The 24,349-nt window shown below is 37.4% G+C and overlaps 1 protein-coding gene across 2 annotated transcripts in view; it reads left to right on the plus strand.

Annotated features, from left to right (window-relative positions):
- Positions 1 to 6,649: 6,649 nt before the first annotated feature.
- Positions 6,650 to 24,349, plus strand: part of ctnnd2a (catenin (cadherin-associated protein), delta 2a) — a 324,872-nt gene continuing 307,172 nt past the window's right edge. Inside the window, exon 1 of one of the 2 annotated variants that reach the window (XM_084398526.1) lies at positions 6,650 to 6,871. The gene's annotated coding sequence lies outside the window, so the exon portion shown is untranslated. The remainder of the gene's footprint in view (positions 6,872 to 24,349) is intronic. The other variant, XM_084398527.1, reaches the window with a different exon arrangement.

Below are 24,349 nucleotides of genomic sequence, written 5' to 3' on the forward strand. Positions count from 1 at the left end.
AAGTAAATGAATTTACTGTCTCTTACCAGAGATTTTTCTGTCGCCACTCGGGTTCTTTTTTTGAGTTCCCTCTGGAAGTCCTCCCCGGGTCTGAAGCGGCTGGTTCTCCTTCTCTCAATATTTTTCGAGGTGAGACTGAAGCCTGTTGCTTTCAGGGCGTTTTCCCTCCACCGTCCGCTGATCAGACCCGGAAAGCCCTCAAGGAAAACTCATCCCAATACTCTGACACCAAAATTGTTGTGGCAATTTTTCATTAAACAATCATCAACTGCGTAAGAGACACTCTGAAATTCAAATGATCATTAAAAAAGTATTTTATTCTTGCAAGAAGGCCCAGTTGCCACACAGAAGTCATTAGTACAGTCTGTGGAACAAGTGCGACAAAGGGAGGGAGGGCAGAGGAGCCTTTATATCTTTTCCAAGGTCTCTTACAGGCCGGCTCTTATCTATAGAAGGGAAGGTTTCTCTGCTAGTGACCTAATCCTGCTGAGATTATTCCTACAAACTCAGAAGTCCCAAATGGGACCACCTCTGATCCCAAGGGGTCAGAGGTTCCTTTTACAGCTGTCTCCCCCTTTGTCTCACAGTGTTCACATTAATCATTATATTGAGAAATCAGGAGCACACCTAGAGTGTGAAAATTAAAATTCCCATTACAGGAGGAACTCACCAACCTCTTTGACTCTACTTGTACGGAGATACTTGACTCTGTTTCTCCACTGAGGGAGAAACGCACTAAAGCAATAACAGAACCTTGGCTAAATGACCATACCCGCTCTCTCAGACATGCCTGCAGAATAGCTGAGAGAAAGTGGAAAAAGGACAAACTTCAAGTGTCATTTCAAATTTTAAAGGATACATTATATAAATACCAGGGAGCAGTTAAATCTGCAAAAACTCACCTGTTTTTATCTCACCTGGTTGCTAATAACACCCAGAGGCCTCAGGTTCATTTTAAAGTGTTTAACTCTCTTGTTAACCCTTGTGAAACTGACTGTGCTGTGCCTTCCACATTGTTGTGTGAAAACTTCCTGAAACACTTCATAGATAAAATTGCTGGCCTGAGCTTATCATCCCCTGCTTTTACCAGTGACCCCTCTGTTCCTCCTTTATGTCCAGCTGTCTTCCAGCAGTTTGAGCCAGTTACATTACACGTTCTCTCTGACATAGTTAAGTAGCTTCGTCCTGCAAACTGCCTGTTGGACAGTATCCCTGCCTGCCTACTCAAGGATGTTTTTAACACTGTTGGGTCCAGTATTTTATCTTTGGTTAACGCATCTCTCAGCTCAGGGTGTGTTCCAGCTGCTTTTAAACACGCTGTTGTACAACCACTCTTAAAAAAGAATAATCTGGATCCTTCAGTTTTGTCTAATTTTAGACCTATTTCTAAACTTCCCTTTTTATCTATTGGAGAAGGTAGTTTTGAATCAACTTCAATCATTTTTACATGATTTTAGTATTTATGAAAAGTTCCAGTCTGACTTTAAACCCCGCCACAGTACTGAAACTGCCCTTCTAAGAGTCTACAACGACCTTCTCTTAGAGGTTGACTCAGGAAAATCTGCTGTTTTAGTGCTCTTAGATTTGACTTCTGCCTTTGACACTGTCAACCACTCTATCCTCTTATCCCGACTCAAACAAAGTGTTGGTATTACGGGCACGGCCCTAAAATGGTTTGAATCTTATTTGTCAGATAGGAGTTTTGCTGTCCACCTTGGGAATTGCTCTTCTTCTGCTGCCCCTCTTTCTTGTGGGGTCCCCCAAGGTTCCATTTTGGGTCCCATGCTCTTTTCTCGGTACATGCTGCCCTTAGGGTCCATTTTTGAAAAAACATAACATTTCTTTCCACTGTTTTGCAGACGAAGTACAAATCTATTTGCCTGTAAAAAAACAATGAGAAGGACACTATCCAGCCTTTGTTGAACTGCTTGAGTGATCTCAAAATTTGGTTGGATCAGAATTTTCTCTGTCTCAATGATAATAAGACTGAAATTGTTGTGTTTGGTCGTGCGGTACATTTTAGTGCCTGTGTAGATGCTCTTGGTACTTTAGGTTCCCATATTCGACCTTTTACCAAGAATTTGGTTGTGATTTTTGACAGTGCTTTTAAATTTGATAAACAGATTAGTTCTGTTGTTAAAACTAGCTTCTTCCAGCTGAGACTTTTGGCTAAGGTCAAGCCCTACCTGCTACGCAAAGACTTTGAAAGAGTCATACATGCTTTTATTACGTCCCGTTTGGACTACTGTAACTCTTTGTATGTTGGTTTGGATCAGTCATCCCTTCGTCGGTTACAGTTAGTCCAGAACGCAGCAGCTCGACTTTTAACCGGGACCAAAAAGCGCGACCATATTACACCGGCTTTGGGCACGCTTCACTGGCTTCCTGTTTGTTTCAGGATTGAATTTAAAATTGTATTAATTGTTTACAAAATCTTAAATGGGTTGTCGCCTTCATATTTATCGGAGCTTTTACATGTCCACACATCTGTCAAAGCACTGAGGTCTTCCGATCAGATGCTCCTCGATGTGCCCAGATCCAGGTTAAAAAACAAAGGTGACCGAGCCTTTGCAGTGGCTGCTCCAAAACTCTGGAATAGTCGACCTATTCATGTAAGAAAAGCTCGGACCATTGAAACATTCAAGTCCTTGCTTAAGACCCATTATTATGCAGTGGCTTTCAATTCAAGTTGAGCTTTGATATCTTGACCTTTTTCTAATGTTGATTATTTTGTATTGTATATTGTGTATTGTTTGTGTATATTATCTCTTTGATTTTGGACCTTGTTAAGCACTTTGGTCAACTATGGTTGTTTTTAAACGAGCTATATATATACATTGAGATTGAGATTGAGATTGAGATCTATCTTACTGCTAGTCTCATATACCAAACAAACTTGTTATCCCCTTCAAGTGTGCTACATTTATGTGCCAAAATGGCTGAGTGCAGTTTTGTTTGCTCGGTTTCTGTATTCATTAACAATTTGAATAAATGCTATGTTTTCCATGCTGCGAATAACTGGTCGGGTATTCTGTTAAGAAGGTGGCCCAACACTGCAGCCCGTGTGTTTCTCGAAAAACATGTGTGTTTACTTCAGTAAAACAAATATTGATGAGTTATAGCGAGAGTACACATATCCGTTTCATTCATACAGCCCTGCTTATGACAAATTTGTACTCTGGTGTATGTGAAAGAGCAAAATTGAAAAAGAGTACAGTTCTACACCCAATCGACATCAAAAGTGCATAAAACAATGAAAATACGTATCACTGAGATGAAATGGCTGATGTAGTGACGACACCAGAATGCTGATGAGCCGTGTCTTTGATAGTAGTCATCAATAAAAGTGAATGCGAAAAAGGAAAGGAGAAGAAATGGAGACTTCTGACACTTTCTGATTCCCGAAGTGATGCTTGCGCTGTTTGCATATTTTATCACAGCTTGTGCAATATTTGTCAAATACAAAGATGTTTCAGAGACATTTTCATTCAATACTTTATGTACTGCTTAATACAGCGTCTGTTTGTATAAGAATAAAGTTCAACATAAGCCTATGCTATTTAAATACCAATGAAGTTTTACTTTGATAAACATGACACAATATAACATCGGGACAACATGAAAATAGCTTTTACTGTTATAAAAATACAGATTTGTGAGCATTAGTGTAACTGAAGGTGTCAGAATAAACACATACACACGTGATTGTTGTCATGCGGTGAATCCGGCCAATCGTGGAACAGTTGTGTCGTCATCAGAGCTCGTGCAGCCGCTCTTGAGAAGCTGCGCCGGCTGAGTCAGCCGTCTGCTCTCAAATCACTCTTACGGTACTTTGATGCCATAATGTCACAGTCATGTGGAGTCAGCGCTGTCTCAAGTCGGACAAAATTTCGAACCGGCTGCACTGCTTCAAGTCGAACAAGCCGTAATTATAGTATTATAGTAATTATGACATGGAGAGAGTATGCAATTTCGGAAGCAGCCATTGTGGTGTTTCATTATTGAATCATTCTGTGTTGTTGAACGAATCGGTTGAGTGATTGAACCTCACTTGTCACCAAATACTGGGGAAATGAAAAAGAGCATGCTAGTAGAAAAAAAGTTACATGTTTTAAAAACGTTTACAGGTTGTGGCAAATGCATAAAAGCCTTTATCTGTGCTAAATAACAAATTAACCAAAACTATTTATCCCATTTTGCGTAGTTCACCCCATGCGCGTAGCCAGTAATAGGCAAGGGCAGCACTGGCCTGCCCGCCCACATTACTCACTGGCCCGCCCAGGCAAGTTTGATCAAAATACATTTTTAGTTCATTTTTATTATTCAAATGTATTTAAGAAAATATATTGATATAAACCTGATTTATTGTTGACTGCATGTTTTTAATTTGTTTTCCGAATAAAATGGAATTGTTGAAGTAAGCTGTAGAAAGCTTCCCTCCGGAACGTAGGCCTAATTGGTTGCTATGGTTGCTAGGGGTTCCGACAGGAAGACTCTCTGGGCGGCAGACTCTGGCGGCCTTTAGCCAGTGTATTAACCTCGCCACAATAATGGCTAAACAAGTTTCTTTAATGTTTTATTTGAAAAAAGCAAGAGTTGAGAAAGAAGACACGCCACTGCCTTCATCTACCGAGTCCACCCAGCTCAGTTCTTCAGACTCATTAACCCACAAGGCTAGACAGGCGCTGGTGGCGGCCGCCGCTTGCTCCCTGGCGGCAGTGCCAGTGCTCTCTCCCGGTCAGCCTGATACGGGTTTACCCGCCGATCTAACTGCAATTGATGAACCACATTCACAACCCAATTTGAAGGTATTTCCCTGCACTATCAAGAATGGAAAATCAAGGAGCTTCTCATCAAAGTGGTATGGACATTGTTTAGTTTAAATGAGTTGCTATTTTTTTTGGCACAAAAGCTTTTTCCATTCAAATAATGCTTTTAGCCTACTTTTACTTTTAGCCTACTTTACTTTCGGGTGAACTGTCTTTGCACTGCTGACTAGCCTGAATAAAATAGACAGGTTATTGTCTATGCTGGTTTGTCCAGCCTTTATCAAGCTCTGTTGGTTGAACATTAGTTGACAGTGTTTTGTTATTGCCATTGCCAAATAAAGGTGTAACTGTTTTTGTAGTTCTTTTTTCTACTCTCTAAGGTTTAATTACTATTTAAGTAAAAAAAAATTCTAGGAAAAACTATAGGCGACTTTTTCACTGGCCCGCCCAAATTACAATTTATGCCTACGCTACTGATTCACCCAATGGGAATTCTAATGTCAGGCCAATTTCTTTGAGCTGCATATAGAGGAATGTTGTTCGCCCTAAGTCCCTTTTTGTGTTGTCATCTGCTAACATTCAAGACTCTAGACTCATATGTTCTTTTTAATAATTTCACTCATGGGGCAACATGTAGGCCTATTGCTTCATCGAGAACAGCATTTTACGTCAAAGTCTGTTTCTGCTTTTTCAGCAGAACTGGCTACTTTTATCGTAATTCAACAGAGACGAATCCACCCAAAGTGATTCATATTCAGAGTGGAACTATACTGACCAGTAATAATCAGTGTTGCACAATGTGCTATTTATAGTAGCCTAGGCTCAGTATATATTGCTGTATACCGCGGACGGTCTACTACACACTGACACTCTGTGACTGTGACTCCACAACGACCAAGAGATGGCGCTTTTGTCTGACAGTGTGAAGCTTCTCAAATCTAGGCTATATTCTACACAGTGCTAACCTCCTTGACAAATGACATTATGTATTGATCGATTTAAGTAATCAAGACATAAACATATATATATATATATATATATATATATATATATATATATATATATATATATATATATATATATATATATATATATACATACATACACACACACACACACACACACACACACATATATATATATATATATATATATATATATAGAGAGAGAGAGAGAGAGAGAGAGAGAGAGAGAGAGAGAGAGAGAGAGAGAGAGAGAGAGTCGTAGTCGTAGTCGTAGCCTACTTTTGACTCCAATTAATATTTTTCAGTGTATGTTTATATTTAAAAGTGAGCACATGCCTTAACGTCTTGGCTACGAAAAAGCTCTTGAATAATACCATTTGAGGTATGCCTAAGTTATAGCACTGTAGTGTTTTCTTAAAAGAAGAAGAAGAAGAAGACTTCTAACCGCTTTTTCATTGTGAAGTAATGGATGTGTTGTGCACAAAAGACGCCGCTCAGCTCCAAAAGAATGATGTCACCTGAACTGGAAAGACATCGCTGCGCATGCGCGTGTGGCAGGCAGTCAGAGCGCGCATACATGCAAGACCAAACAGCCAAAAGTTGCCAAAACTGTTTATGACTGCAAATGTGTTTAAAAGTTGTGCAAAAAGATATGATATGAGCATATTGTCATCGTACAAAATAGACAAATTAAATGTAAATAGCCTAAAATAAATCAAATCAATAAGGGGTATCACATTAGAAATATAATATATAATAGGCGTACACATTAATGCTTAAATCCGCAATACTGTAAGAAATAAATCATAAAGAGTAGGTCCTATCTAATATAATTTAAAGAACAGGTGCGTAAAGCATGTATATACTGCCAGAAGATGGTGCTCTGTGAATGAAAACAGCGCGAGACTTGCGCGTGGATGTATGTGTGTGGATGAAAGCTGAAAAGGCAGCATCACCGCGCGCTCTGCCTCCGTTGCCTTTCAGCAGCCGATGCTTGCTCTTTACTGAGTCAACATCTAGACAACAGTTCATTTTCTTAAATAACCTTTACAGGGCATGAACGCAGGATTCTTATTCAGCTGAAATTTCGGATTTAAAGCGGGGAGAGGAGAGCGTTTGTTCTCTGGACATCATTTGGTGAGTGTACAATGTCATTCCATTGCACTCACTGTTTGTTCGCGGGGAAATGCACTATTTCAGGTTTGCTCAGTTCTGTCTGTTAAAGATGCCTGTTATTTTGGTTAAAATGGAGGAATGTAGCACAGTATGCAATTCTAAGAAACCTGCCTCAATGTGCTGAATAAAGAGGAAAACAGAGCATTAGCATATATACTGTGCTCAGTTTAACAATAGATTTTGGTATTACAGCTCATTCGAAGATACTGACCCAAATTTTAAATGGAAGGTGGGTGAGTGGAAGGTGTAGGGTAGGATGTGATAGAAATGTTTTAGTTTTTTCTCTTAAACGCCTAAATAAAGCTCCTCAATGACATGCCAGGTAATTATGCACATCATTTGCAAAGGTCTTTACTTTTCACCTTGAGAACGGTATTAAGTTGGTATAACTAACTGAGAATTTGGAATACTTCCTTTAAAGTAACCCAGAGTTTCGGCTGAACAGACATTAAAAGAAAAAATCCTTTCAAATGCCACGAGGTCTACCAATACATCCCCACGAGCTCAGTTTGGTCCACTTCCAGCAGTGTTGAACTGAATATGATTTCAAGATATTCCTGCATCTATTACTTTGTCATAATTTGCTCTTTATGCAGAAATATAATTAAGCACTGTGGAGCAGTAAGTTGGTGTGTTGGTTGTAGGCATTGGATGTTGCTGTAGACCTGTAGAGTCGCTGTCTTGTTTAACCTTGCCTTCATGTTCAAGTGCTGTTCTTGAAGTGATGTTATGCTCTCAGTTTGCCAATATGTCAAGACATTTTTTGTTTACAAAATCATTAATTGGCATTTCAGGTGTGAGTATTTTACAGTGCTGGAAAAGGAGGTGACAAAGTTTTTTTCCATTAGGAGCGAATACTGTATTGATCTGGAGAGCTGACTGGCAGATCTTTCCACAGTGTGCCTGATCGCATCTGTAAATAAGCCCACTGAATGAGCTGTAGATGATGAGGGACAAAGCTGGATCAAAGGCGTGTAATGTTATCTACAGAATGCTCAATGCTGGCCTCTGCACATTTCACGGTTTCACATGAAATGCACACTGTTCCTTGCAGCTTGCTAATGGGATGAAGGATGTCTAAAGCTCTGAGAGCCTGTTTATCAAAACATCTCAGTTATCTCCATGCTGTTTGTTTGAAAGCATGCACGGAGATAGAGATAACGGAGAGCTTCAGTTTTGTTTGCTCTTACCGGGCCAGAAGATTTGGCCAGATCGCTATTAATTCTTCTCGTCTGCCGTCTCTCGGTTGTCTTCTGTGCCGTTGCCGCGTGCTTGAAAAGCACCATGTGTTTGGTGATGAAATGGGGAGAACGTGTGAAGTGCTTTTCACAGATATGCACTATTTTAACAGATGAATTTCATGCTTGGCTCTCAGGCTTCTGTTGTTCGAAGAAAATCAACTTGTGGCCAGGTCATCAGGCATTAACTCTGTTGGATGAAGATGAGAAACTCATGAGAATCATTTCAGTTATTCAGATGATTCAATCCACTGAGCAGATTGGTTTGGCTGTGCAGATTCCTAATTAGTTTAGCTGTCAAGGTCTCCAAAGGCTAATTGAGCATCCAGAAAGCCTGGCGTTTAAGAACCTGTCATCATATTTGTTCTTCCATGATATTAATTATTTATTTCATTGAGGTTTAGGCTATGTTATTAACCATTGGGCGTATCTTGAGTTACAATGAGTGGCAGTTCAGAGCCTTTATTTTCACTGGAGATTTTATTTTCCATCTGAACACAACATGACAGGTACAGGTTAAAAAGAGCCAGCACTTGTGTGATATGTATATAGAGCTAACAGACATCATCTACTTGTGGGCAATAACAAGCTTTAAAAAATACTGCCACTTTAGTTGACTCATTAAGCTCAAATCAGTGAGGTCATTAAAGCCAGAAGGGACAGGTTCAGCATAACACATAATTTTGTGTGCGAACAAGATGATGATGATGTCAGGCAAGTAGTGTATTTATAGTGTGTCTGTGTTAGGTTTGATTTCCAGGGTATGAATTAGCTGATACAAGAAATGTGTAGCCTGAACTCACTAAAATGAGGTTTTGCTCTAGCTTAGATTTAGCTCTATTTAAAATGAAACGGGTGACTTTGGCTGCGTCCGAAAACTTGGACAGCTGACTTGTTGCCTCAGTAAGGCAGCATTTGCACATGAAAGTACCTCATGAAACTGATTTCAGAAAGACTTCTGAGGCAGTGTAACGGTTTAATGATCTACAGCAAAATAGAGGAGCTTTGGTGATAACTATAAGCAAATATTTAATTACTACAAATGTAATTTTTCGCTAGAAACGACAGAACGTGGAAACCGAATTGACAGAACGTAGAAAAGATCAGAAGTGGAAAACATTGGTCACAAACTTACTGTACATTCACACATAAACTGACGACCAACCGCAACTTTCAACTTTATTTTCTAGCTTAACTGTCACAGAATGGAATGCAAAGGATTGTGGGATATCAACGGTATCGAAGGAGACATCTATGCTGTCTTCAAAAATCAATCAGATGAAGGGATCTAAGGAGACAGAAAGTGAAGCTAACATTAGATTTGGACATGCCTTGATGCCTTCTTCCTTGGAATGCATCCTCCAAAGACAGCATTTTTAATCTTTCGGACACACATTAGTGAGTCATTGAATCATTCACTCAACACTGATTCATTGGTTGTTCTGCTGTGGCTTTAATACTACATTAGCAAAATTGTGCCTGGAAATATTGTAAGTTACTCAAAATTCTTTGTTGTGTAAAAACTATATCACACTCGTTCACAATCACATTTGGTGCTTTTAGCAGTAGTACTAGTCAGATGTTTCATTTTCTTCCTGGGACAGTCCTATATTTGAGACACTTTTTCTCACATGTGCCTATTTATTTGAAATCACAGAATTTAGATCTCCCACAGTTCTGCCTCAAATATTGCTAAGATTTTATAAGCAGGGATCTGTGTCAAGTATATTGCATCTTGTTCCTATAGCCGGATATTACTAAGTGTGAAACTTAAGTGTGAAATTGTAAAAGTTAGGCCTACTGCTAATTTAGTTTTTCAAATCAAGGTCATGTGAGTTGGAGTACGTGATCACTAGCATTCCTGATGTGTTTTTTTTTTGGCGCATAAAAGGTGTTGGAGATGTGTTAAAAACAGTGGGCTATATTCTGTAATCTTATTGCATCATTGTATTTGTCATTTTTTTATGCTTTAAAAAGTATGAGGATTCATTGCTGGGCTTTTCTGTTTGTTTAGCTTCACATACTCTGCGTTTTATTTTCCACATGATAGAATGTTTGCTTTATATGATATATATTATATCATAGTCTTGTTTTTATGCTGTGGAGGGAAATAATTCTCTGACCAACTGATCCTCATTTGCTGAGTCAGTGGAGTCTGTGCATGTATGTGTGAGTGTGTCTCTCACTGTATTGATTTTCTTTTTTCTTTTTGGAAAGGTGGAAGAAAGGGTCTAAGAATCAAACAACAAACACTGGCTAGGGAAAAGAGGGGGTTAATCAAACGACGCAGTGGAATCTCTTCCCTCAGCGTTAAATCCCGCCAAATGCCCTGCCATATCATGTTCCTGAATATGCCTGCGTCCTGTCAGTGCGTTGCACCTCAACTGCTTTGCACACCTTGAGCGGAAAGCGTTCATCACCAAGCCTGCTATATTTAGACTTGTATTTTTAGCTGTGCTGAAAATGAAATCAAATGCATGGTTGGGCTCCACCCAGCGACATATTTGATTGACAGCTGGGTTCTGCTCAATGAAAAAGATGTCTAGAAAGGATAGGAGATGAAAGCAATAATCAAAGGAGAGTATTTTTTTGAAGAACTGTATTTTTGCACACTTTTATATATATATGGGGATATATGTATATCTCCATGTATATTTTATATATATATGGTAATATGCGCCACCTTTTACTTTGTTCTTTAATGAATGAGAAATGAGATCAAACAATTTTTCAATGATATAATAATTCTATTTATAATATGTAATGCTGTTTTATATAAGCTATCTCTCTACATAAATACAGTGTATGTCTATGTGTGGATGTATATATGTATATGTATATATATCACGCACATTCACACTATCATGTCAAGGCATCTGATATCTCTCATTTCTATTAGTTTCTGAGGCATTAAAAAGGAAGCTGATGCACATTCAGCGGTGGGCACCTGCAGGTTTTGCAGCAGAAACGATGACCTCTCAGACCTCTTTTCCCCCAGTAGAGGGTGCAGTGACTGACTGATTACTTCAGCCTTCTCTGGGGTGCTGCCTGCAGAGTCATGCTTCACTGCACATAATTATCAAGGATGAAACCATTTTCTAAGTCTTTGCCTTTTTCCTCCCCTTCTGATCTGCTTGTGTCGTCCCCATCCAAATACTGAAATGATAGATAAATTAATTGAAGAGGCATTTTGCAATCAAGCCACGAAGTGATTTCACCAAAAATCAGTGGAAAGGTTTATAGGTATAGTTATATTGTGGATACCCTCATTACCCTGGTTTTGAAAACCCCAAAATTCCCAGCTTTTGTTTGGAATAACTATGCGTATTCCATTACTATTTTATATTTTCTTATTTCTATACGCAATTGCACTATTCTTTTTTTAGTTTTGTGTCACTGCAAAAACAACTTTTAAAATATGTATAGTTGACCTAGAAACAGTGGAATGATGCTTGTGTCAGTGTTGATAAATGCATTATATTTATTTAAACTACATTAGGAAAGTGACTTTGTGCCTCGTTGTGAAGGAACAACAAGGCGGTGCTTTTTTAGTGACCACAGCTGGCGGAAGAGACGGGCATGCTGCACTTGTAGGAGTCAGTTGAGGTAGGGAGGTGCTGTTGCCCCTATTATGCTTTTTTCGAATATTACCTTTCATGTAGTGTGTAATATAGCTGTCTGAGAATGTAAACGGTCTTCAAAAAGTCGAAAATGCACAATAAAGTTATTGTCTCGCAAAAGAAAGAATCGATTCTGAACCGCCTAAACGAGTCATCAGGAATTCCAGTCTCACTTCCGTGACCTGCATACGTAATGTGGTAGCATATTTGCATAATGCCTGTCTATGGTGTTAATGGTTGCGCTGTTATTGATACAGTTAATGTTACAGTTCCCACATGTGCACCGCAATAAATTTTAAATATCGGTTTGTCGATGGACATACACTTAATGCTGATGGTGAGGAATTAAAGTTTCAACATCTTATAATGTACGCCAAAATGAGTAGTTATCACTGAGAAACATCCTGCTCAAGTCGTCCTTGCAATGAAGGTTTTGGTTGACTAGCTAGGTTGATAAGGTAAACTTGATGCCATCGTTTCTGTCTTTACTGTGTGTACAATAGCTGAGGACTGAGGAAGCCTCCGGAGCTGAAATTCAGTTATGGTAATGGTTGTTTAGTTTCTTACATGCGCTGTAAGTGATAGACCAATCACAAGAGACTGGGCCATCTGACCAATCAGAGCAGAGAAGGTCCGCGGAAAGGAGGGATTTAAAGAGATCTTCTGACGAGTCGTTTGAGAATCATTGAAAAATGTTGTGATGTGCAATGTATATTATGAGAAAATTTAAATGTTTTTTGACCTCTGATGCATGTAAACTTGTTGTAGGAGACCTACAAAACAAAATTAGGAACCTTTAAAATAGCACAACAGGGGCAATTTAAATGAACGGGCTGTCAATATAAAAGTGGTCCTTATGTCCGTTGTTGTCTATTCTGATTCTTCTGAAATCATATGACTGCTTTGCGTGATGAAGTTTGAGTATTTATTCACTGAAAAGCCTCTGCTGTTGCTCTCAAATCAAATATTATCATTATGTCAAGTTCTACACTAATTAGGTTTGGTCTTAAGAATTAAGCAATAGTGTTTATCTATGTGCCATATAACTTTTGTAGTGTATCTCAGCTTCAATAGAGGAAAAGGTCATCTGTGAATAATGACTTGGGTGACTTTTAGCTTTAGATTCCCACCAGAGCATGAGGGGAGTGAGAAATGTGGGGGACTTGTCTCTCATGAGTGACTGCTCAAGGTGTAGAGCTGGTAGCTGGGGCATCACTAGAAGCCCCTCAGCAGAGCAGTCAGCTGGAAACCGTAGCAACCATTAGCAGCGTTGTTACCATGACATTCAGGCTTCCTGACTGGACTCCGTTGGGAGTTGTGATGGCAGGCTTTAGAAGGAAGTGGGACAAAACATTGTGACGAAAGTAGTTATTGGCAGAGAATGAAGGCCTAGTTCTGTATAAACACTGCTAGAGTAAAAGTGTTAAAAGTGCTAGCTAATGTATCTGTGGGCTGGCAAACTTGGGAATGAATTGCAGTGTAAATATAGTCAATTTATATTGGTTATTTAGCACTTAGCAGCCTAGCTCTTGTTTATGTCATATCATATATATCAATAGCATACACAGCTCAAAGCTTAACCACAATCAATCCCAAGAAAATCAATCCAGAGATAAAATTCTGGAAGCCACCTGGCCATTCAGTAAAGTCTCAGATTCACGAAGGGAAGAACTATTTTGTTGAATCGGGGCCATGAGCGGTCTGTGACCGTGCAGCACAGTTTAAATACATCACTGTGACGGGTCCTGCTCCAAGGGCCTTGTAATGGATCATGGGGGAGGAAGTTATGGTGGTAAGAAATGGACAAGCAGGGCGTACAAGGTTGAATGGTTACCCTGGACTCTCATATCCGCTGAGAGGGCACATTGGTCAGTGTTCCATGGAGAGCGTAATAACAGGAAATGTTACGGAAATTAATCTTGTTGCATGTTGTTGTTTTTTGTGCTTGTACCATTTTTTTTTTTTATGTATTTGTCATTATGCATTAATTGAAGCTTTTGTCACCTTTCATGAGTAATACTTTCAATTTCAGTTGAGAAAATTGCTTTGACCTTTGCCCTTTAACTGTACGGTTGCATAAAGCTCCAACAATGCCCTTTTAAATTCTCTAATAGCTGTATAATCTAACCTTTGCACAGAAGGGAATGCATAAAAGATATAGTTATTGTTGTCAAAATGTGTTGCTGGTGGTTATAACTTAAGTTATCTGTGTTGCGGCACTGATGTGGTAAAGAGAGCATGAGAGAAAGTGAATGTGGGCATTTTCGGTCTCTCTTTTGTTTAAACAAGTGTGTTTAGCCGTTGATAAGGAGGAGAAAGGGATATAGAGGCGAGTCAGTCTCCTCCGGTTGGGCACGTCTTTTCAGTGCCAGAATCAGGTTGACCTTGGAGATAATATTGAGCCTTATCCCCGTTTGTCACGGGTGAGAAAAAACAGATTATACTCTCTAAAGTCGCTGCTGACTATAGAGCCTAGATGGCCTCCCACATCAATGACGTCCTCAACCTGTCCTCAACCTCAATACTTGTTTTTCCTCGCAAATCCATGCCTTCTCATCTTTGTCTTTCAGGGGGATTTTGCTTACCTGTGTTGGTGCCTTTTAGCAATTTGGTACATCCCTAAAATCTGGGGTTGTGCAAAATTCTTATTCCTTTACATTCATAAGTTGGAATTTGAATTGAATTGGCTACACCTCCACACTCCACAGCAAGTAACATTTTAAATTTAACTTGCTGCAAGTTAAAGCAGCAAGTTCAATTTTAAATTTGAATCGCAATGGAAGTGGAATTTTAATTGCATTCTTTGAGTATGTATGACATATATCTGAAGTATTTTGTATGATATGCATTGTAACATCTGAAGCCTTATGAGCACTCGATTTTAGCATTTCTTCTATACTTTCATAACTAACTCGAGTTTTCTTACCCCATCATGCACCAACGAAATGAAATAATCAATGTGATAATCAGGGGTATTAATTTAAGATTTGCTGTCTCTCACAGCTGCTAATTAACGCCGCTTATGATTGCATTGCTGATGAGAGTCACCCGTTATTATCAAGAATGGCTTATTGCGGAGTGCCACAAGAGCCTCTTTTATATATTCCCAGCATGAGTTTGTGACAGTTGTCTGTAACAAACAGATTAGACACAATCTTGCCGCGATAAATGGCACAACTATTGCTGAAATGGCACTTATGTTTTTACGCCACCCTTGTAAAATAATTTCCTACCCCAACTTCTCTCGCAAAGCTCAGATCATATTGAGAATGAGATGATGGTCTAGCTGTGCTAATTTCCTAACTTTGTTATTTTAGTCCATGTGCACTGAAAATGAGATGGAACAGTGATTAGACCAATTACTGCAACCACAGGCAGATTGCAGCAGGGTGTCCTCGCGCCCACCTGGTACAGAGATCGCCCTTCCTTTGGTGCCAGTCAAGACGTGATCCTCCCTCACTAATCTCAATCACACAGTCTCATGATCACGGCCCAGTTCAGCAAGCGTACCGCTGTGTGAATGGCACAAACAGGTCAGCAGGGCTGCTCAAATTAGAAGCTCACATGGATGGTGTTGGGTCGACCTTTGTCAGACTGTACACCATATTTAATTTGGCATAAACAAAAACATGGCTGTGAGGGACAGAAATGCAGTCTATTCAATATGTCACACTGTTGTGTCGATTACATTACATCTTTCCTGTAGATAAAAAAAATAAATAAAATAAATAAATTTAAATATGAATTTTGAATTAAAAACACATATGGTAAACATTAACCCTAAATCACCCAACTAATTGACACACCAAATAATAAATTGTGACTGTGCTGATTTGCATGTTTAATTTGTGCCATTCTTTTTACCTTTAACCTTATGTTACCAGTGAATTAGGCTAGATTTTAATTTTTTTTGGTGGTGGTGGTTTGGCACAAAATAACCAAGCATTAAAGTTCTACATAGTGATAATGATTGTAATTCACTATTAGAACAAAGCTGAAATACTTTAACCTTTGAAATAAGAATAAAGTTAAAGTAAAACTGCTTTGAAAAGTGCAAATTATGTTTTGATCTTTTTTTGCGTTTGGCTGAAAATGGGTCTTGCAGACCTAGCCAACCAGTTAATTCACAATCAGCAAAACCTAAATGAATTCCTGCCAGTCAGCAACAGTTTATGACCATGTTTTCTGGTTAATATGCAAAATGTGCAAAATTAGTTTTCTTCATCTTGCAACATCAGTCAAACACATAAAATCCATTAGAGCCACGTGTCTCCAGTCCAGTCAGGAGTAACTTCAATTTACTAAATATACCACCATTCTAAAGATTTTTATTTTGTGAAGGATGCATTAAATTGATCAAAAGTAAAAACAGTTCTATTTTAAATCAACACTGTTTTTTTTAGAACTCTATTCATCAAAAAAAATAAAAATAAAGAAAATATTAAAATATTAAGCAGTGCAACTGTTATTGATAAGGAGGATCATGTGACACTGAACACTGATTACCCTCACAGAAATAAATAACAAAAAGTAATAATAACTAGAAGAAAAAAGTTTGTTGAGACAAACTTTAAGTTGGCTTGAGAAAGCCGGACCAGAGAGTTTGAAGAAGTTTAAAGTAGTTTGAAGTTTAAAGTGGTTTAAAGTTTGATAGATAGATTAGATTAAAGAAAGAATAGTTAGAAAGAAAGAAAAAGATTAGTTAGAAAGAAAAAGAAAGATTAGTTAGAAAGATAGATAATTAATAAATAGATAGATAGATAGATAGATAGATAGATAGATAGATAGATTAGTTTCAATGAAAGAAATATTAGTAAGAAAGAAATATTAGTTAGAAAGAAAGATTAGTTAGAAAGAATGAAAGATTAGTTAGAAAGAAAGAATATTTTGAAAGATAGATAGATTAGAAATAATAGCTTGAAAGAAAGAAAGATTATTTAAAAAGAAAGGAAGATTAGTTAGAAAGAAAGAACGAAAAGTTATAAAGAAAGATTCATTAGAAAGAAAAAATAGTTAGAAATAAAAAGATTAGATAGATAGATAGATAGATAGATAGATAGATAGATAGGTTAGAAAGAAAGAAAGATAGATTAGTAAGAAAGAAAGAAAGAGATTAGTAAGAGAGAAAGAAAGAAAGATTGATTAGTTATAAAGAATGAAAGATAAGTTAGAAAGAAAGAAAGAAAGAAAGATACATTAGATAGAAAGAAAGAAAGAAAGATGGATTAGTTAGAAAGAAAGAAAGATAGATTAGTTAGAAAGAAAGAAATATGGATTAGTTAGAAAGAAAGATAGATTAGTAAGGAAGAAAGAAAGATGGATTAGTTAGAAAGAAAGAAAGATGGATTAGTAAGAAAGAAAGAAAGAAAGATGGACTAGTTAGAAAGAAAGAAAGAAAGAAAGATTAGTTAGAAAGAAAGATGGATTAGTTAGAAAGAAAGAAAGAAAGACAGATGGATTAGTTAGAAAGAAAGATAGATTAGTTAGAAATAAAGAAAGAAAGATTAGTTAGAAAGAAAGATAGATTAGTTAGAAAGAAAGATAGATTATTTAGAAAGAAAGAAAGATAGATTAGTAAGAAATAAATAAATATGGATTAGATAGAAAGAAAGATAGATTATTTAGAAAGAAAGAAAGATAGATTAGTTAGAAAGAAAGATAGATAGATTAGTTAGAAAGAAAGAAAGAAAGATTAGTAAAAAAGAAATAAAGAAAGATGGATTAGTTAGATAGAAAGAAAGATAGATTAGTTAGAAAGAAAGAAAGATGTATTAGTTAGAAAGAAAGATGTATTAGTTAGAAAGAAAGAAAGATAGATTAGTTAGAAAGAAAGATGGATTAGTTAGAAAGATGGATTAGTTAGAAAGAAAGATAGATCAGAAAGAAAGAAAGAAAGAAAGAAAGAAAGAAAGAAAGAAAGATGGATTAGTTAGAAAGAAAGAAAGATAGATTAGTTGGAAAGCAAGAAAGATGGATTAGTTAGAAAGAAAGAAAGAAAGAAAGAAAGAAAGATAGATTAGTTAGAAAGAAAGAAATATAAATTAGTTAGAAAGAAAGAAAGATGGATTAATTAGAAAGAAAGATAGTGGTCCGTGAGGGTACTGCAGGTGGTCCGTGGAAAGGCAAAATAAAATATAAAATAATATTTTTTTACCTTCATTTTACCAGGAAATTCCCATAAAAAAAAAAAAAAAATGTAAAAAGAATATGTAGGCCTATATTGATTATAAAAATTAAATTAAATTGTCAAGTTATTGTGTGATTGCTAAAATAGGCTAGTGGCGCTCGGCCGTGACGTTCAAGTTCAGTGCCGTTAGAACCACAACATGGATCGGTGGATAGCAACAGGTTCTCTGAAGAGAAAAGGGCAGAGGCAGATATGTTCTCATTATCACATCACACGCATAGCCTTTATAGGCAGTTTATATGAAACGAAATGTTTATAAATGGAATGAATAAGGCCTGTTATTATTTTAATTTCCAGTTAGTTTCTTGATCTCGCGTTTTTCTGAAATGTTTTGCGGATGTGCTGTTAAGTAGACAAACTCAAGCCTACTTTTTGAGGACTTGTAAAACTCTGAAGATTAATAATCCCCTAAAATCGCCAAAGGTTTTGAAATGTTTACTATATCCAAGTGTTCTTATTACTGTAAGTTATAGATTTCATACTCCATTGCTATGGAAATAAGCCTGTTGTTCAAATGAATCTGATCATGCCCTCGGGCGCTTGAGTAAATAAATAAATTAAATAGGCCTATGTGGCAGCCGTTGTGTGCAGTAAACTTTCTTTTAACAAGCCTGTTGTACTGATGTGATGACCAGTTATAGTTTTAGTGCTAGTAAGCCTATTTAGAGGTGCGGAGTAATTCAGGTAGGACTGTGTGTGGACATATTTTGTTATGTGTATTATGAGGTGGTCCGTGAAAATTCTTGATTACAAACAGTGGTCCACACACACAAAAAGTTTGAAAACCCCTGTTGTAGAGTATACATGGCATAGATATTCATATTTCTTGTGACCCCAGCCGTCGTTTGTCTCATTGTGTTCATAATGATGAAACTGTCTAAAAATAACACATATAAGATGGTTGGTAGAAACAACTTTGCATAGATTCATATTGTAGTTTTTCCTAGTGAACTTTAATATAGGTCATTCACAGAATTAATAAAGAAGCTCTAATTTCAGGCCTCGATTTCAGATGACTGGAGAAAGAGCAACTCTTTACAGAACATCTGACAATTTAGTGTCTGTCACACTTCACCACAGGATCCAAAGCCCTTTTCTGTAACTAAATTATATCTATCACTCTGACATTAGATGAAGGTAAATTGGAACCATCAGTCACAATAGAAAATCATATCCACTGGACTTGAAACTCAATTTTAACATTTGACAAACTTTGTCCATGTCTCATATAATAGAAATGAACAAATTCTAAATGGCTCACTGGCTTTTGTATGATTATTTCTCAAATTTAATTAAGTATTACGTTTTATTCTGATCACTCCCTGTACACAAAAATTGAAGATTTGAATCAAAATGTCTCCATCATAAACATGCATCATTGAGATATTCATTAAATATCAAAATAATATTAAAACCATATTGGTTATTTCAGTTAAGTCTGATCAAACTGCCTTAGCTTTTATTAAATCATTTTTGCAACGACCACATGGACAATTAATTATGTGAATTCATAAGCAATTAAACACTCCAAGTTCATAATGGTTTTGCAGTCTTACTTGGCTGGAAATGAAAACTTGAACTGCAGTATATTTGTAGTTGCCAAATGACCCATGCAATAAGTTGTCACAGACAGTGTCCCGGGGCAGCAAACAGGAACGGTTGAATATATTTATGTATGTGGCTGGCAGCATCTCTGATATGTATTACATTTTACTAGTGAACTGAACTCATTATGATTTATATGGTGTTTAGAGTACAGTTTTAAAATAAAATGATGTCCAGTCACATTTTATCACTGGGTGCTTTATTCATAGTGTGTCCTGCATTGCAAAACATGATTGATAATAATAACCATGCATGGTACATAAATATATCAGAATTTTACAATGATGTTCCTGGCGATTTCTGTTTGTCTATACATTTGGAATATAAGAGCCCTATACCATGTCTTGAACATTAGGGGGAGACGAAAGTTTGTAATTTTTTTTATAAAAGAATTAAAGGATTAAAATGGATTTAAGGGAATAAATAAAAATACATTGCGTAGTTGAGAAGTAATCCATTTAAACTATTTGGAAATAATATGCATTATTTGCTATAGAATATGCACACATTCACTTTCTGGTATGAATTACATGATTCATGTAAATGATAGTATTTTTTTAATTCAAAAGAACAAAATTTGATGATAGAGATAAGTACTTGGTATCGCTGGATATTCCCACATAGTAAGCGATCTTACCCCAAATGTGACCTCATGCTGGCACTGCTGGCCTCCTGTCGGCAATGGCACGTCAGTCAGAGCTGGGCCATGTGTGGCCCTTGTCTTAATCCAGATCTGGGCCACTCCAGGGCCGTCATTATTTGCGGTATGTGGTAAAAAAGCTATGTGGTTTGCTGTCAGTCGTAACTAGTTAATAAAACTACTTGCATCTTATCATGCTTCTTTCACAGTTAAATTTAAAGCGTTATGTTGGAGTTCACACTTGTCTTATGTGAACAGTAAAGTTCGCCACCTTTAATTTAATTTTCCATCTCAGTCATGTTGACATTTACGAGCGCTGTAAGAACGCTGAGGGAGACCAGTCTTTTTAAAACTTTTTGTCATCCTAACAACAAACAGAGTGGTGTGTAATGGAGTGCAGCAGAGCAGCATCAAGAATATCAAGGATTGGGGGAGGACAATTTGACCATTTCTAATTATTGGACAATTTGACCATTTCTCAGTGTCTATGATGGTTATGGCCCTGCTATGAGCTGAAAAGACAAAAAAACAAAGATATCCTGAGAAAACCCTTGATTTTGAAAGCGTGGTGCCGGTGTGCAAACATATGGAGCACCATATGGCCAAATCATGTCTTGGTGCCCATTTAACAATAGAAAATAATAGTAAAAAAAAAAAAAAAAGTCTGTAGTACAACTAAAATACTGCTTTTGGATGATTGTGACTCAACTATTATAAACTTAAAACTAAGCAGTAGTGAATGTTTTCTGCCTGGAGCCTGGAAATGGAAATTCACTGGTCAGATGTGAGAACCCTGTGTATACCAACAACTGTTTCACATGAAACTGTTATGACATCCAGCATATTCTAATCACTAAAGTTGTTGCATAATTGGTCAGCATACATCAGAAGGTCATATGCATAATGCTTATCCATGGAGAATGCATTCTTATGCATCAATATAACTGCTAAGCTTTTGGTTTTGTGTTAGATTAGGAAAAATGTCATGTTCAGGCCCTTGGTGGAGATTTGCATGTTCCGGATTTCACGCTCTGGATCAGCGCAGCAGATCTCTGGGTGTGTGAGTCAAACATGTATACTGTAATCCTTCTAGATACTGTATGTTATGATGGAGGACTCTATGCAAATGCATGCACATACCATCTGTTTGCATTCAAATGAAAACTGCTGTGTTCATTTTGTACACATCCACCTGTCTTGTAAGGTCATGTCTTGTGTTTCCTGCGGGATGTAAGATCCATTCTCCAGGTCTGAAATGCACTGCTGTATCTCAATGTGTTGAAGGGTATATGCATTTCAATGCATGTAAAAAATAAAGCAATTTACAAGACGACCCAAATGCTGATAAGAAGGCTGTGTTTATTCTACATATTACCAGGATGAAATTGAATTCCGTGCGCTTATAGCATTACGACTGCAGCATTGAGAAATAATAATGGCATAGGACAGTTTTTCTCTTTAGAGATGCAACATTAATAGCTTTATAGATTAGATTTCAATTTTTTCATAGTGGCCTGTTGTGCATGTATCTAGTGGACAGGAGAATGACTAAAGGAATACAATACTTTGTGCTGGGATGAAAAACAAATCATGAATATTTCAGGATGCTCTAGACCAGGGGTTTTCAAACTTTTGATGCCATGGAACCCCAAATATGATCATCCTGAGGTATAATAGCTTTATATTTATCCATTCATACTGTAGAGTATGAGAAAGATTATTATTTTTTCCCCCAAATGATATAATGGGCTTTTATATTGTCAGTGTTTGACTAAGTATGATTAAAGTGTCATCTGGAAAATTTTTGCTTAAATATTTGTCAAGTTGACTGTGTGCCTTTCTTATCCACTGTACTGTCAGAAATATTTCAGTTCAGTTCAAATTAATTTGCGTAGCACTTTTCTCATTCAATGTGTTTAAATGTTAAGGTAGCACATTAACATTGTGAGCCCTAAAAATACAATTTGTTAAACATATTTTATTTTATTTATTTAATGGATTTCTTTTTTTTTTTCCATTTTTTTTTTTTCATTTGTCTGTTTGTTTGTCAGGGACCACAAGGGGAAGCTAAGGGGTCAATAGAAAATTGTCAAGAAAATTACATTAATTCAGTATATTATATTATATAAAAAGATATTTAGAGAAACCCCCGTTTGAAAATTAAGGGTCAAATGCCATGTTTGGCAGATGCCATCTTGGTCAACAAAAATCTTCTAGGTATAATGAAATCCGACCAAGACTACATTAATAGAGATTCACTTGTAATGTGAATAAAGATGGTTTGAGCCAGCCACAATGTGTTTCTGCAAATTTATCAACTGCTGAGAGCATTAAACCATTGAAATTCAATTTTGTATAAAACAGATTTGGTAAAGTGTTGGATAAAATGTAAAATCTGGGTCCTGAAACTAAACCAGCCTGGAACCACGACTTGAAAATGAACCAGGGTTTGCATGTTACTTCAAGGCTTAAAGGAATGAGCAAATGGGAGTAGAACAGAGGAGGATGAATGGAGATTGAGTATTTGAGAGTTCGGGTGAGTGTGCTGCGGGGAATTTAAAGGAGGAAAAGCAAAAGCAGGTGGGTGCTGTGGAGATACAGTTATGGGTGGGTTTATTGTGACAGCAGTGTGTCAATGATGGTTTTAGTGGAGACAGGCTGAGTTGTGCAGGCAAAATAAAGTGATGCGCCAGCGCACCTGGGCAGGGACCATGGGTATGGATGAGATATAAACTCTCTCCTCTCTTGCCTGACAACTACCTAGCACAGCCTAGGAGGAGGGGACGGGAGGGAGGAAGAAAGAAAGCATGCCGGTGTCACTCTTATGGAGATGTTTCCCTCCAAAGGGGTGAGCGTAGCCTAGCGTGACTGTTTGCACGGTGTGCATTGAAGCTGCTTTGACTTTGTGGCTCAAGTGTGGGCCTGAAGTTGTCTGATCAGCTGTCAAACTACTTGAGTGCAAAGTTTGTTGACACGTTGCTCTGTTGAAGCCGAAAACTAAGAGGTATCAAACCTTGGCTGTAAAAGATTCACCACCTCTCTTTTCTTTTTGCAAGATCTTGCAGCTGGATCATTTTGAATGTGCTCCATGTTTTTGGTCCCACTTTAAATTAAGTGTCTCATTGTTCCGTGTAGTCAGTGATTGATGGTTCTATAATTTGTTTCCCTGAGTTTTATTTTGGATTAAAAAATCAATACAAGTGGAGCTGGGGAAGGTGGAGGTTTCTGAAAGCGTGCTGCAACTGCTACAATTAACGTTGACCAATTATTTTGAAGGTTGAGCAGTGAGCTCGCTGGCTACTGATACAGCGGGAACCAATCAGCTGTGCCCTAGTATAGAGAATGATGTGATTGCAAGCAGATTGAGTTATAGACTTTTCAGCCTGTGCCATCTAGAGTTTCATAACAGACCTTTGTATTTATGCTGCTTAATTTTTTGTGGAAACTGAGGTATTGATTTCAGGATTCTTTGATGAAAAGGAAAAACTTATATTTTTGTAACAATGTAAAAGAAAATATGTTTGTAACAATGCAAACAACTTTACTGTCGTATTTGATCAGTTTGATGCATCCTTGCTGAACAAGTATTATCTTCTAAAAAAATAAAATAAATACTGACTCCAAACTGTATATATAGTATATACTTTACTTAATAATTTATTTAATGTAACGTTTAGCAGCATCATGATGTGAAACAGGTCGTTTAACACGGTGTTATTCACAAAAGTGTCATCCTCTGTTACCCAGTTTAGCTCATCAGCCACTTTCTTATCTAAGCTTAAAGACTAAAGGATCAGGCCTAACCAATGAGCTCAGACAGCCGGCTCAGAAATGGACCACATATCAGAGGAACAGCAATTACATGTCAGATGCCTTTGGCTAAAGACGCCTTACAAAAACGACAGTGTTGAACAGCATTTTATGTGACCAGACTGCTATGTTAAAGAATGATGACGAAGAAACCATTTTGCCATCTTTTTTCCTTTGGGTAATTGTAGCTCTTTGCAGGGTGACGCGTGACTCTTTCCAGGATCTGCTCTCGCTGTTTGGTTTGTTCTGGGTTGTTTATTTGTTGCATGCGGGCGCTTGGCTGGCTTCCTGCAGCATTAACACAGGGACGGAACTCACAAGCCGCGTGGGAAGGAGGCC

Source organism: Rutilus rutilus, assembly GCF_951802725.1.
Source record: "Rutilus rutilus genome assembly, chromosome: 24".
Lineage (NCBI taxonomy): Eukaryota > Metazoa > Chordata > Actinopteri > Cypriniformes > Leuciscidae > Rutilus > Rutilus rutilus.